The sequence below is a fragment of the Scyliorhinus canicula genome, chromosome 14, assembly GCF_902713615.1.
Source record: "Scyliorhinus canicula chromosome 14, sScyCan1.1, whole genome shotgun sequence".
Taxonomy (NCBI): Eukaryota; Metazoa; Chordata; class Chondrichthyes; order Carcharhiniformes; family Scyliorhinidae; genus Scyliorhinus; species Scyliorhinus canicula.
The window spans coordinates 96,371,270-96,383,491 of NC_052159.1; the positions used below are offsets into that span (position 1 = coordinate 96,371,270).

General features: G+C 55.8%; 1 protein-coding gene across 1 annotated transcript in view; it reads right to left on the reverse strand.

Annotated features, from left to right (window-relative positions):
* Positions 1-10,565, reverse strand: part of ccdc82 (coiled-coil domain containing 82) — a 144,845-nt gene extending 134,280 nt beyond the window's left edge. The window contains exon 1 of the mRNA XM_038818712.1: positions 10,243-10,565. The gene's annotated coding sequence lies outside the window, so the exon portion shown is untranslated. The remainder of the gene's footprint in view (positions 1-10,242) is intronic.
* Between the last annotated feature and the right edge of the window lie 1,657 nt (positions 10,566-12,222).

Consider the following 12,222-nt stretch of genomic DNA (forward strand, 5'->3'; position numbering starts at 1 on the left):
ACGTGACGGAAATGAAAACAAACAATCCAGACTTCTGGCTGTCTGGAAGCTGTCAATAATAGGCTCCTAAAAGCTATTTATCTTTGAAGTGAACAGAAGCCTTCCAGGTCAAAGGAACTAAGGGGGTTGAAAGCTTTGTGATATGATTTTGTCTTTCAATCAAGTTATAGCTGTTGATTTCTACACATCTGTCTGAGGCAGCAGGTGTAAGGCACATGTGAGTGAAAAAGCAGTGTTTATTTCCACTGTTTCTGCCTTGACTGCTCTTTAGTTTCCAGGTCGCGGTTACTGATGGGGAGGGGAGGGTCTTCTGCTATGGGGGGGGTGGGACTCTGCTTGTAGGGGAGGGGCCCTGATAATGCGCATTCCCTTCTATGAGGGGGGTTCTCTCCAATAAGGAGGGATCTATGCTTCGGAGGGGTTCTCTGCTATGGGGAGATCCCTGTAATGGGGGGGTCTCCAGTGGGGGAATCTGGTGGGAGTCTCTGGTGAGGGGTCATGGGTGGGGGTCCGGGTCACCCACATGCGTGCTTTCTGTGTAGGGGTGTGGTGACCCAGAAATTCCCATGGTTTGGGGGTGGGAGGAGCCCCTACTTGTCATGGGATGGCAGGATCAGGATTTGCTTTGTAGGGAGGGAGGGGGGGCGGCAGCAGGACTTCAATATCGGGCCGCCTGTTCAAAACGGCAGCCTAATAACATGATTCACGACGGAATCCCTTGCGATCTCTGTCATGCATGAATTTGCATGGCAAGCTCACGGAATCGCTTCTGGGCGCCACTCCCAGCGCCAGCGTGAAACTGAAGCAATTCAACTCCGGCTGGAGAACATAGTCTCCCGAACAGAGAATCCAGCCCCAAATTTCAAAACTTGGATTTCTGTTCATTGCCCTTTGGTATCTTTTAATATCTTTTTTAAATGTTTTTCTACAACAAGGAGACTGTCTTGCTCCTCCCAACCAGGATGCTGTTTCTCTCCAGGTCTAGAAGATGCAGGAAATTTCAACCTGCAGATGGCAACATAGCTCTGGGATAAGGGCCTTTCATTGAGGTCAGCAGTTAGAAATCCCTGATTACTCAAAACTTCCAGCAATTACTTAATAACAAAACTATGAATTAATAAAGAGAACTGCTTGCATTGATGCAGCCTCTTTTGCACAGAAAGTGTTCCAATTTATTTCACAGGAGCATAATTAGACAAAGGTTTTCATTTAGTCAAAGGAGGGGTAATTAGGAGCAGTGACAAAAAGCTTTGTCAAATAAATAAGTTTCAAGGAGGAGAGGCGGAGAAACAAAGGATTCATGAAGGAAATATAGCACCTAAACGACTACAATGTAGGTGCAAAGAGGTCAAATTGGAGCAGCGCAGAATTCATGAAGGTTTGTCAGACAGGAGGAAGTTAGTGAGGAAGAGAATGTCAGGGAACTATTCATAATATGAAATCAGAATTTTACAATTGATGTGCTGGTGTTCCAGGAGCCAATGAAAGATTCGGAGCACAAGGATGGTGGATGAGTAGACTTCAAAGATTAGATTGTGGCAGCAGATATTTGGATCTGCTCAAGCTTTTAAATGCAAGTCTTTCGCCTGTCGCTGGGATCCTGCAAGCTATTAATGGCAGGCCACAGTGCCTTGTTTCATTTAGCATTCTGACATCAGGATGCCAAGTTTCCTCCTGGAAAATTGGGGAGTAAAGAAAAGAAAAGAACTTGGAATCATGGGCGGGATTCTCCAACCCCGTGCGGGGCGGAGAATCGTTAATCATGTTGATTATTCACGCGGCGCCGGTCCAACGCTGCCCCGCCATTCTCACGCCCGGCGTGAACGGCCTAATTGTGAACGGCGCCGCGCCGCCCGGAGAGGGAAGTCCCGCGATTCTCCGGTGTCCCGTTGATTCTGCGGCCCAGATGGGCCGAGATCCCGACGCCGCCGTTCACACCTTCAAATAAAAATGATCAGCCAGTCGTGCAGGCTGACGGAATGGGAGAGGAGGTGAGCGGCCAGAGTATTGCGCTTGTGACACTCTCGGGACGGACACGGACGGGGCTGCGGCTGAGGGGGGGGACCTGCATGTTCGGGAGGGGGGGGGGGGGCAGGCCTCTACGTTGGCGGGGAGGGTCCTCCGTGTTGTGGGGGATGCTGGGTCTCTATGCTGGGGGGGGGGGGGGACAAGGGGAGGGTCTCTACATTAGCGGGGCGGGTTCTCCATGTTCGGAAAGGGGGGGGGCATGTTGACAACTTGGCAGCCACCATGCCAGTGCAGGGCGTTGCCAGAGCCACTGCCGCCAGAACGGCGACTAGGCTAATGGGCACCATCCCTGGGCGCTGCCCCCCCCCCCCCCCCCCGGCACGGCCCATGGGTGCGGCACCACCCCCCCTCCCCCCTCTCCCCCCCTCCCCCCAAAGGGGCAGACCTCCCAGTAGCCGGCATACATCAGTGGCAAGGGGCGGGTCCGCACCCTGGCATCCCCCAGTGAGGGCATAGCCATTCAACGATGGTGCAACCATGAGGGACGGGCAGTACTGGGCAGAGGACGGAGGGTGTGGCCAGGGGTCTGGGTGCATGCGTGGCTGTGGCGCATTCAGCAAGCCAGGGCAGACGTGTACCCCAGGGCACCTGGCTGTAGAAGGGGCCATGCGCCATCCTTAAATGTGTTGTATACCCCACCCGCTGCAGATCGCAATGTTTGGGTACCAGCCAGCGATGGTTACCGCCGTGGCCGGAGCAGCTGCCCTGCATGTGGCCCTGTGGCGGCGTCGGCGCAGGTGGCTCAGAGTGACTGCGGCAGCAGAGGCTGCAGCAGAGGGACGGGCAGAGGGACGGGCTGCAGCAGAGGGACGGGCAGAGGGACGGGCTGCAGCAGAGGGACGGGCAGAGGGACGGGCTGCAGCAGAGGGACGGGCTGCAGAGGGATGGGCTGCAGCAGAGGGACGGGCAGAGGGTCGGGCTGCAGAGGGACGGGCAGAGGGACAGGTTGCAGCAGAGGGACGGGCTGCAGCAGAGGGACGGGCTGCAGCAGAGAGACGGGCTGAAGCAGAGGGAGGGGCTGTAGCAGAGGGACGGGCTGCAGCAGAGGGAGGGGCTGCAGCAGAGGGAGGGGCTGCAGCAGAGGGAGGGGCTGCGGCAGAGGGAGGGGCTGCAGCAGAGGGACGGGCAGAGGGACGGGCTGCAGCAGAGGGACGGGCTGCAGCAGAGGGACGGGCAGAGGGACGGGCTGCAGCAGAGGGACGGGCAGAGGGACAGGTTGCAGCAGAGGGACGGGCTGCAGCAGAGGGAGGGGCTGCGGCAGAGGGAGGGGCTGCAGCAGAGGGACGGGCAGAGGGACAGGTTGCAGCAGAGGGAGGGGCAGAGGGACGGGCTGCTGCAGAGGGACGGGCAGAGGGACGGGCTGCAGCAGAGGGACGGGCTGCAGCAGAGGGACGGGCTGCAGAGGGACGGGCAGAGGGAGGGGCTGCAGCAGAGGGAGGGGCTGCAGCAGAGGGACGGGCTGCAGTAGAGGGACGGGCTGCAGCAGAGGGACAGGCAGAGGGAGGGGCTGCAGCAGAGGGACGTGCAGAGGGAGGGGCTGCAGCAGAGGGACGGGCTGCAGCAGAGGGACGGGCAGAGGGAGGGGCTGCAGCAGAGGGACGTGCAGAGGGAGGGGCTGCGGCAGAGGGACGGCCTGCAGCAGAGGGACGGGCTGCAGAGGAGGGATGGGCTGCTGCAGAGGAACGGGCTGCAGCAGAGGGACAGGCTGCAGCAGAGGGAGGGGCTGCAGCAGAGGGACAGGCTGCAGCAGAGGGACGGGCTGCAGCAGAGGGACGGGCTGCAGCAGAGGGTCGGGCAGAGGAAGGGGCTGCAGCAGAGGGACGGGCTGCAGAGGGACGGGCTGCACGGAGGGACGGGCTGCAGCAGAGGGACGAGCTGCTGCAGAGGGACAGGCTGCAGCTGAGGGACGGGCTGAGGCAGAGGGACGAGCTGCTGCAGAGGGAGGAGCTGCAGCAGAGGGACGGGCTGCAGCAGAGGGACGAGCTGCTGCAGAGGGACGGGCTGCAGCAGAGGGACGGGCTGCAGCAGAGGGACGGGCAGAGGGACGGGCTGCAGCAGAGGGACGGGCAGAGGGACGGGCTGCAGCAGAGGGACGGGCAGAGGGTCGGGCTGCAGAGGGACGGGCAGAGGGACAGGTTGCAGCAGAGGGACGGGCTGCAGCAGAGGGACGGGCTGCAGCAGAGGGACGGGCTGAAGCAGAGGGAGGGGCTGCAGCAGAGGGAGGGGCTGCGGCAGAGGGAGGGGCTGCGGCAGAGGGAGGGGCTGCAGCAGAGGGACGGGCAGAGGGACAGGTTGCAGCAGAGGGACGGGCTGCAGCAGAGGGACGAGCTGCTGCAGAGGGACGGGCTGCAGCAGAGGGACGGGCAGAGGGACGGGCTGCAGCAGAGGGACGTGCAGAGGGACGGGCTGCAGCAGAGGGACGGGCAGAGGGACGGGCTGCAGCAGAGGGACGGGCAGAGGGACGGGCTGCAGCAGAGGGACGGGCTGCAGAGGGACGGGCAGAGGGAGGGGCTGCAGCAGAGGGACGGGCTGCAGCAGAGGGACGGGCTGCAGCAGAGGGACGGGCTGCAGCAGAGGGACGGGCTGCAGCAGAGGGAGGGGCTGCAGCAGAGGGAGGGGCTGCAGCAGAGGGACGGGCTGCAGCAGAGGGACGGGCTGCAGCAGAGGGACGGGCTGCAGCAGAGGGAGGGGCTGCAGCAGAGGGACGGGCTGCTGCAGAGGGACGGGCTGCAGCAAAGGGAGGGGCTGCAGCAGAGGGACGGGCTGCAGCAGAGGGAGGGGCTGCAGGGGGCCAGGTGGGACCCGCTGAGGCTGTAGGGCCGCCTGCCCGACCGGTGCAGGAAGAGGCCGAGGCGGACGCGAGCAAATCAACGAGGGGGATGCTCGGGATGACAACACCGACGTGGATGAGGAGCAGAGGGAGCAAGTGGTGGTGGGGCCAAGGCGCCGGAGGCCCCCCATGAGGCCACGTGTCTATCAGCGCCGCATGTCCTTCGAGGACCTGCCGGACAGGACATGCAGGAAAAGACTCCGGATGAGTCGGGAAACGGTCGCACATATCTGCCACCTCATGGAACACCTGACACCGTGTGGGACTGGGGGAGGACATGCTCTCCCTCTCCGGCATCTCCCAGCCATCGGTGCACCGGTACATCCATGCGGTGACTGACGCTCTTTACAACATCGCGGAATGCTAAATTAAATTCCCAGTGGACCTCACCCACCAAAATGCCCGGGCAGCGGGATTCGCTGCCATGGCTGGGATACCCATGGTACAGGGGGTGATCAGTGGGGTGCTCGTCACCATGCGGCCTCCAGCGGAGAACAGGGACGTGTTCATGAACTGGAAGGGGTCCTACTCCATGAACATTCAGATGGTCTGTGACCACCGCATGAAGATGCTGCACGTCTGTGCCCGGTACCCGGGCAGTGTACATAATGCATTTATCATAGCACAATCGTTCATCGCCGCCATGTTCGAGGGACGCCCCCCCCCCCCCCCCCGCCCCCCCCGACCCCCCGCCTGCAGGGCTGGTTGCTGGGTGACAAGGGTTACCCGTTGGGTCATGGCTGATGACGCCTATATAGAGGCCACAGACCGACGCGGAGACCCGCTACAATGAGGCCCATGCAGCAACCAGGCTTGTGATCGAGAGGTGCTTCGGCCTGTTGAAGTTGCGCTTCAGGTGCCTGGACTGCTCTGGAGGGGCCCTCCAGTACCATTCGGAGAGGGTCGGCCGCATTGTTGTTGTCTGCTGCGTCCTCTGCAATATTGCCCAGCAGAGGGGCGATGTGCTGGGGGAGGAGAGGGCAGAGGGGTAGGCTGCAGGAGGGGACGTCTCTCCAGATGGGGAGGATGGGGACGAGGGGGGCAACAGATGCGACATGGGGGCGGGCTATGGACAGGAGGCTGCACAATGCCACCGGTTTGGGCAGTGCGCACGCGAGGCATTAATAGCCGCACGTTTTACCAACTGGGGGTAGAGGCTGAGCAGGGGCACTGGCACCACCATACCGCCCCACCTCACCACCCGACTACCTTACTTTCCACACCACCACATGCACAGCACCCTCCAACTGCGGCACAACGGGCTGGTCTCACATGATTGCCTGTGGAAGCGGGTGTGTGCAATGCCATGGAGGATGATGCCTACCCGCTCTGCGATGAGCTGTGAGCTCCAAATCGTCAGCCAATGTCTGACTCATGGCCACAGCTATACCCTCGTGGGTGGTCCCTGTACGCGTAAGGGACACTCCCATGGACATGTTGGGTAGCTGTCGGCGGGGCACCGAGTACGGCGGGGGGGATCTTTACACCCACCTGGCTCACCGTCCCACCGACCTTCAAACGCAGTGCCAATCAGTTCCGTTCACGACCACGCGGCCACCGGACATAGGACAGAGGCATCTTGCATTGGTGTAACGGTGAGTTTAATTGTAACGGTAACAGACAAGTGCCCTACCCCCTATAACTATACTGTGCCCTACACCCGTGCCAACTTACTAGGTGTCAAACCTCTTGGCCTTACGGGCCCTACCACTATGTCTGGGTGTTTCCCCAGACGGTACAGCAGGAGTGGAGGCGGACTTGTTGAGACTCTGGCCCTGCGACTTGGCTCCCCGTTGGCATGCTTCTCCTGGGGCGGCTCAGCTTGGACGGGCCAGGCTGCTCCATGGGCTTCCTGGATGACTTGGTGCCACCCTGTTCTGCCCACTGCCCACCAGATGTGCCAGGGACAGGACGGGGGAGTCCAAGGATCCGCAGTGTTCCGGGACCTCTCGTGCAGGAGTCACCGGGATGGCCCCGGAACCCTGTCCTCCCTCGGAGTGCCCAGTGTCCCCCGGGCCTCTCTATGGGATGGGGGTGCGAACGGAGACAGGCCCCGAGGCACCCCCGACACCTGGCACTGCCAGTCCTGGAGGCCTACTGCGCTATCGACCAGGATCTGAATGTTAGCAGCGATGGAGCTCAGGGAGTGGGCCATTCCTGTCTGGGACTGCGCCACCTCCCTCTGTGCTTGTACGATGCCATCCAGTATTTGGACGAGGCAGCCGATGCTCTCAGCAATGGCCTGCTGAGACTGAGCCATCGCCTGGGCAATGCCGCCAGTCCTCTCAGCGAAGGCCTGCTGAGACTTAGCCAGACTGCGGGGAGTGGCTGAGATGGCCAAGTGGCTCTGGCACATGGCTGCCTGTGAGAGGGCAGCCCTGTCCTGGGCCACGGTTGACACATGCACATGAAGCCTCACGCCATACATTACCTGACCCATGGCCGAAACCGTTGCACCCATTGCCTCCATCGCGGACGTCACCCATGCGGTGTTGGCCTGGGTGGCAGCCATGACCAGCACCACTCCCTGCTCCTGGACGCAGATGGACTCCTCCACCTGCGTCTGCAGTTGCTGGAGGCTGGCCGACATCCCGTCGTCTAGTCTCTGGGTTTCTAACTGCATCGGGTCTATGGGTGGGACTGGAAAGTCCAGGAACCCGGGAACCGTCTGGGCGGCAGCTGGTGGCTGGGGCTAGGCTGCCCTCCGGCCTCGACTTCTCCTACCTCAACCTGCTGTACCGGTTCGGCTGTGTGGTGCGTACCAGTCTGTGTCCCAGAAGCCTCATCACTAAACCGAGGTGCGAGTCTCTGCGATGGTGGGGGTGTGGGTGAGTGCAGTGACGCCAAGTCAGGGTCGTCATCGGTCCCAGAGTCTGGTGGTTCCTGCGCGAGCCCTGGGCCGTTGTTCTTTCTTTCGCCCCCATCTGAGGGACACTGTCCAGTCTGTTGGTCATCTGTGCGTCACAGTCCTGGCTATCGTGCGCATCAGTGTCCTTCGTCCCCATTTCGGGGTTGTCGCTGTCCTAGGTGTCCGTCCTCTGTTGATCACTGTCCTGGGTCTCAATCCTCTGTGCGTACGACTGCTGTTTCATAGTGATGGAGGAAAGCCTTAGTTGCCGTCTGCCCTCCCCGCCGTGGCGTCCGCCCCAGGGGCATCTGGACCCGGCACTTGTGGGGTCCGAGCAGCGCCAGACGGTCCTGGACGATCGGCAGCAGATCCTGCAACACACATTGCAGCACGTATCGTTACACACGCGGACTGGAGTATGTGTTGGGGGGGCAAATGGGGTGAGGGTTTGTGCTGGCGGGCGGAAATGGGGTGAGGGTGTGTACTGGGGGTTGTAGCCACGCCCCCCGCGCTTCACGATGCGCCCGTGCTGTCCCCTTTTGCGGGCCAGAATACATCGGCGGATTAGGCCCCTGACACCATCGTAATACACAACAGCGTTTTTACAACGGCGCGGGGACTCTGCCGCAGGATGGGAGAATCCCACCCCATATCTTTCCTCAGGATTTGCAATGAAGCACTTTTGTACTGCAGTCATTGTTGTATATAGGAAACATTTTTAAAACATTTAGAGCACTCAATTCATTTTTTCCAATTAAGGGGCAATTTAGTGTGGCCGAATCATAAAACATACAATGCAGAAGGAGGCCATTTGGCCCATTGAGTCTGCACCGACTCACTTAAGCCACTTCCACCCTATCCCCGTAACCCAATAACGCCTCCTAGCCTTTTTGGTCACTAAGGGCAATGTAGCATGGCCAATCCACCTAACCTGCACGTCTTTGAACTGTGGGAGGAAACCGGAGCACCCGGAGGAAACCCACGCAGACACGGGGAGAACGTGCAGACTCCACACAGTGGCCCAGCCAGGAATCGAACCTGGGACCCTGGCGCTGTGAAGCCACAGTGCTAGCCACTTGTGCTACCGTGCTGCCCTAACCCTGCACATTTTTGGGTTATGGGGGCGAAACCCACACAAACACGGGGAGAATGTGCAAACTCCACACGGTCAGTGACCCAGAGCTGGGATCAAACCTGGGACCTTGGCACTGTGAGGCCACAGTGCTGACCCACTGCGCCACTGTGCTGCCCTGTGTATAGGAAACAGGATGACCAATTTGCACACAAGGTCCAACAAACAGCAACAAGATAAGTGACCAGTTTATCTGTTTGGTGGTTCTTCAAGTGTGACACGATTTTTTATGCCCTCTTGAACAAACAGATGGCCCTTGGCTTAATTCCTCATCTGCAAGACTGTACCTCCAATTAAGTAGCAGTCTGCCAATGTTGCACTTTGCTGTCAGCCTAGATTACAGGTTGCAATGCTGAAGTGGGGTCACAAATGAAAAAGCCACAGTGCTCTCACTGATTGTCACAATACTCCTGTGCCCACTCTGCAGGATAGTTTGCCCTCTCCTGGGAATTCTGCAGTAATGGGAAAAGGCAGTAACCAGCCAAATGGACTTCTACCTCTTTTCCTACTCTTAGAACATAGAACATAGAACAGTACAGCACAGAACAGGCCCTTCGGCCCTCAATGTTGTGCCGAGCCATGATCACCCCTCTCAAACCCACGTATCCACCCTATACCCGTAACCCAACAACCCCCCCCCCCCCCTTAACCTTACTTTTATTAGGACACTACGGGCAATTTAGCATGGCCAATCCACCTAACCCGCCCATCTTTGGACTGTGGGAGGAAACCGGAGCACCCGGAGGAGCACCCACGCACACAGGGGGAGGACGTGCAGACTCCACACAGACAGTGACCCAGCCGGGAATCGAACCTGGGACCCTGGAGCTGTGAAGCATTTATGCTAACCACCATGCTACCCTGCTGCCCTTTTACCAAGGATCTTGTACCAAGGATGATCTCTGAGGACAAGTATTGAGAGAATCAGTGCAGCCTTGTAGTTTTGCACAATAGCGTCACACCGCAGGAAAATTGGTACAATTTGTTGACTGATTTCACTTTCAATTATTTGACAGTGAATTTTCGATTTTGTTTAAAACAATTTTCCAAGCAGTAGCTGTGACATCGGTTGCTGGGTGGCAACAGACACCAATTTGAGATTGAGGCCACGTTAAATTCCTGTGAACAAGCTAGACAGCCCCAACAGGGGGCTGAACTTGTCATTTCTGCTGAACCAGGAAGTCATGTCAATGACTCTGGCCCCGCCCCCAGTGGGATGTAGCAATTCTGGCGCTGCCCTGGGATTGGCTGGCGGGCTTTGGCGCTTTAGAAACTCACAGAGCAGCTCAATCCAGAAACCCTTTGGAAAAGTAAAAGGGGGAGAACAGGGGTGATCATCTTGCAAAACGTTCTCTTTAATTGATCCACGGAAATCCACAAGCAATAAATAATCCTTGAACTCACCAGACCAATATCTCCCTCCAGCAGCGGCTCCCCAGATTTCACCTTATTAAATAAGGATTTGGGCTTTTTTGTCGTTCAAATACCCCAAAACATCTCCGTTTCGGCGTCTTGTTATGGATCAGTGTTTGCGCCCGTTTGCCATTCTCAAAACCAAACCGCCTTTCGTCATGGGTTCAAACACGCCCAGTTGTTTTTTTTAAGCTTCAGAGGCGGACGGGGTTCAATTTAAATAAACATACAATGAAACTGAAGTGCCGCCTGTATCTGAACAGTGGGGAACTGAGGTCGCCTCTAAAATGGAAGCACCCCATCGGCAAAATGGCCATTGGCAGCTTTCCCTGTAAAAGTGAAAGTAAAATCGCCTGGCTCCAATTGATCCCCTGAAACAGCATTTGCAGACCCTCGTGATGTACAAATTCCACCTCAAATTAGATTCATTAAATACAAGCCGAGTTAATGTGGCAGAGAAGTGTAATGCCTTTCAAAACGAATGCCCTGGCACTTGCCATATCACCCAACATATTTTCTGAAAATACTTATTCAGTGGCTAATAGCAGTATTGTCAGTATTGTTCCCAAAACGATAACAAAAAGATATTTATTTCTCTGATCCTTTTCAGCATTGTAGGATTTATCTTTGGCTACTGGACATAATTCGCTTGTACAGAACCTGATACTTATTCACCTGAGTTGTAGATAAGGCTTTCCAGAAATATCCAAATTGTTGCGTAGCATGATTCTCAATAAATTGCACAAATTGTATTTTCAGTTTTCACCAGGGCTGGTGCAAGAAAAAGTATTAAACTCCTGGGCAAACCTCCAGCCGTGTCCATTCCTCCCCCCCCCCCCCCCCCATAACTTTTGAAAATGAATATTGTGCATTAGTATGAACAAAGATTCTGCATTTATAATTACAGATGTATTTTACATGAAAATGAATAATTTATTGATATCCATTGTACATTTCTTATTCTTCATAGGATATGTACTAGAAGAAATACACATGATACAAGTTCCCTGCAGCAGATAATTTTAAGTGCAATTTACATGATTGATAATCATCACTATAGATTGGACAAGAATAAATTGCATTCTTTGATATTATTTACTGGTTCACAGTTTTGGTTGGTCAAGATCATATAAATGTGAAAATTTGTGAAACTGTTGCATTACAGAATGAGGAATATGTCATTTTGGGAAAGACCAGTACTGAGATGATCCTTCTGCATGTTTGCATATCATGACACATGGTATTTTGTTACTGCAGTTATACTCTAGCAATTGCTTGACATTTATTAATCAGTACTACATCAAAACAAGTTACAGAATAGGTATGTTGCTCTTAGACATGATGTTTCAACCTTTCTTGAGAGAGTCTAATACATCATCATTTATGTCATACATTGGCATATCCCATCTGTTAACCCTGTATACTACAGTAAACACATTGTCCCATTGGGCAGACGCAGCATGGGTTCATGAAAGGCAGGTCATGTTTAACTAATTTACTGGAATTCTTTGAGGACATTAAGAGTGCGGTGGACAAGGGGGAACCGATGGATGTGGTGTATCTGGATTTCCAGAAGGCATTCGACAAGATGCCACACAAAAGACTGCTGCATAAGATAAAGGTGCACGGCGTAATGTATTGGCATGGATAGTGGATTGGTTAACGAACAGAAAGCAAAGAGTCGGGATAAATAGGAGTTTTTCTGATTGGCGATCAGTGGCTAGTGGTGTCCCTCAGGGATCAGTGTTGGGACCTCAATTGTTTACAATTTACATAGATGATTTGGAGTTGTAAACCAATTGTAATGTGTCAAAGTTCGCATGAGTTCAAATGAGTGCTAGAGCAAAGTGTACAGATAACACTGAAAGTCTGCAGAGGGTAATAGATAGTTTAAGTGAGTTGGCAATGGTCTGACAGATGGATGCAACGTTGGAAATGTGAGATCATCCATTTTGGTAGGAATAACAGCAA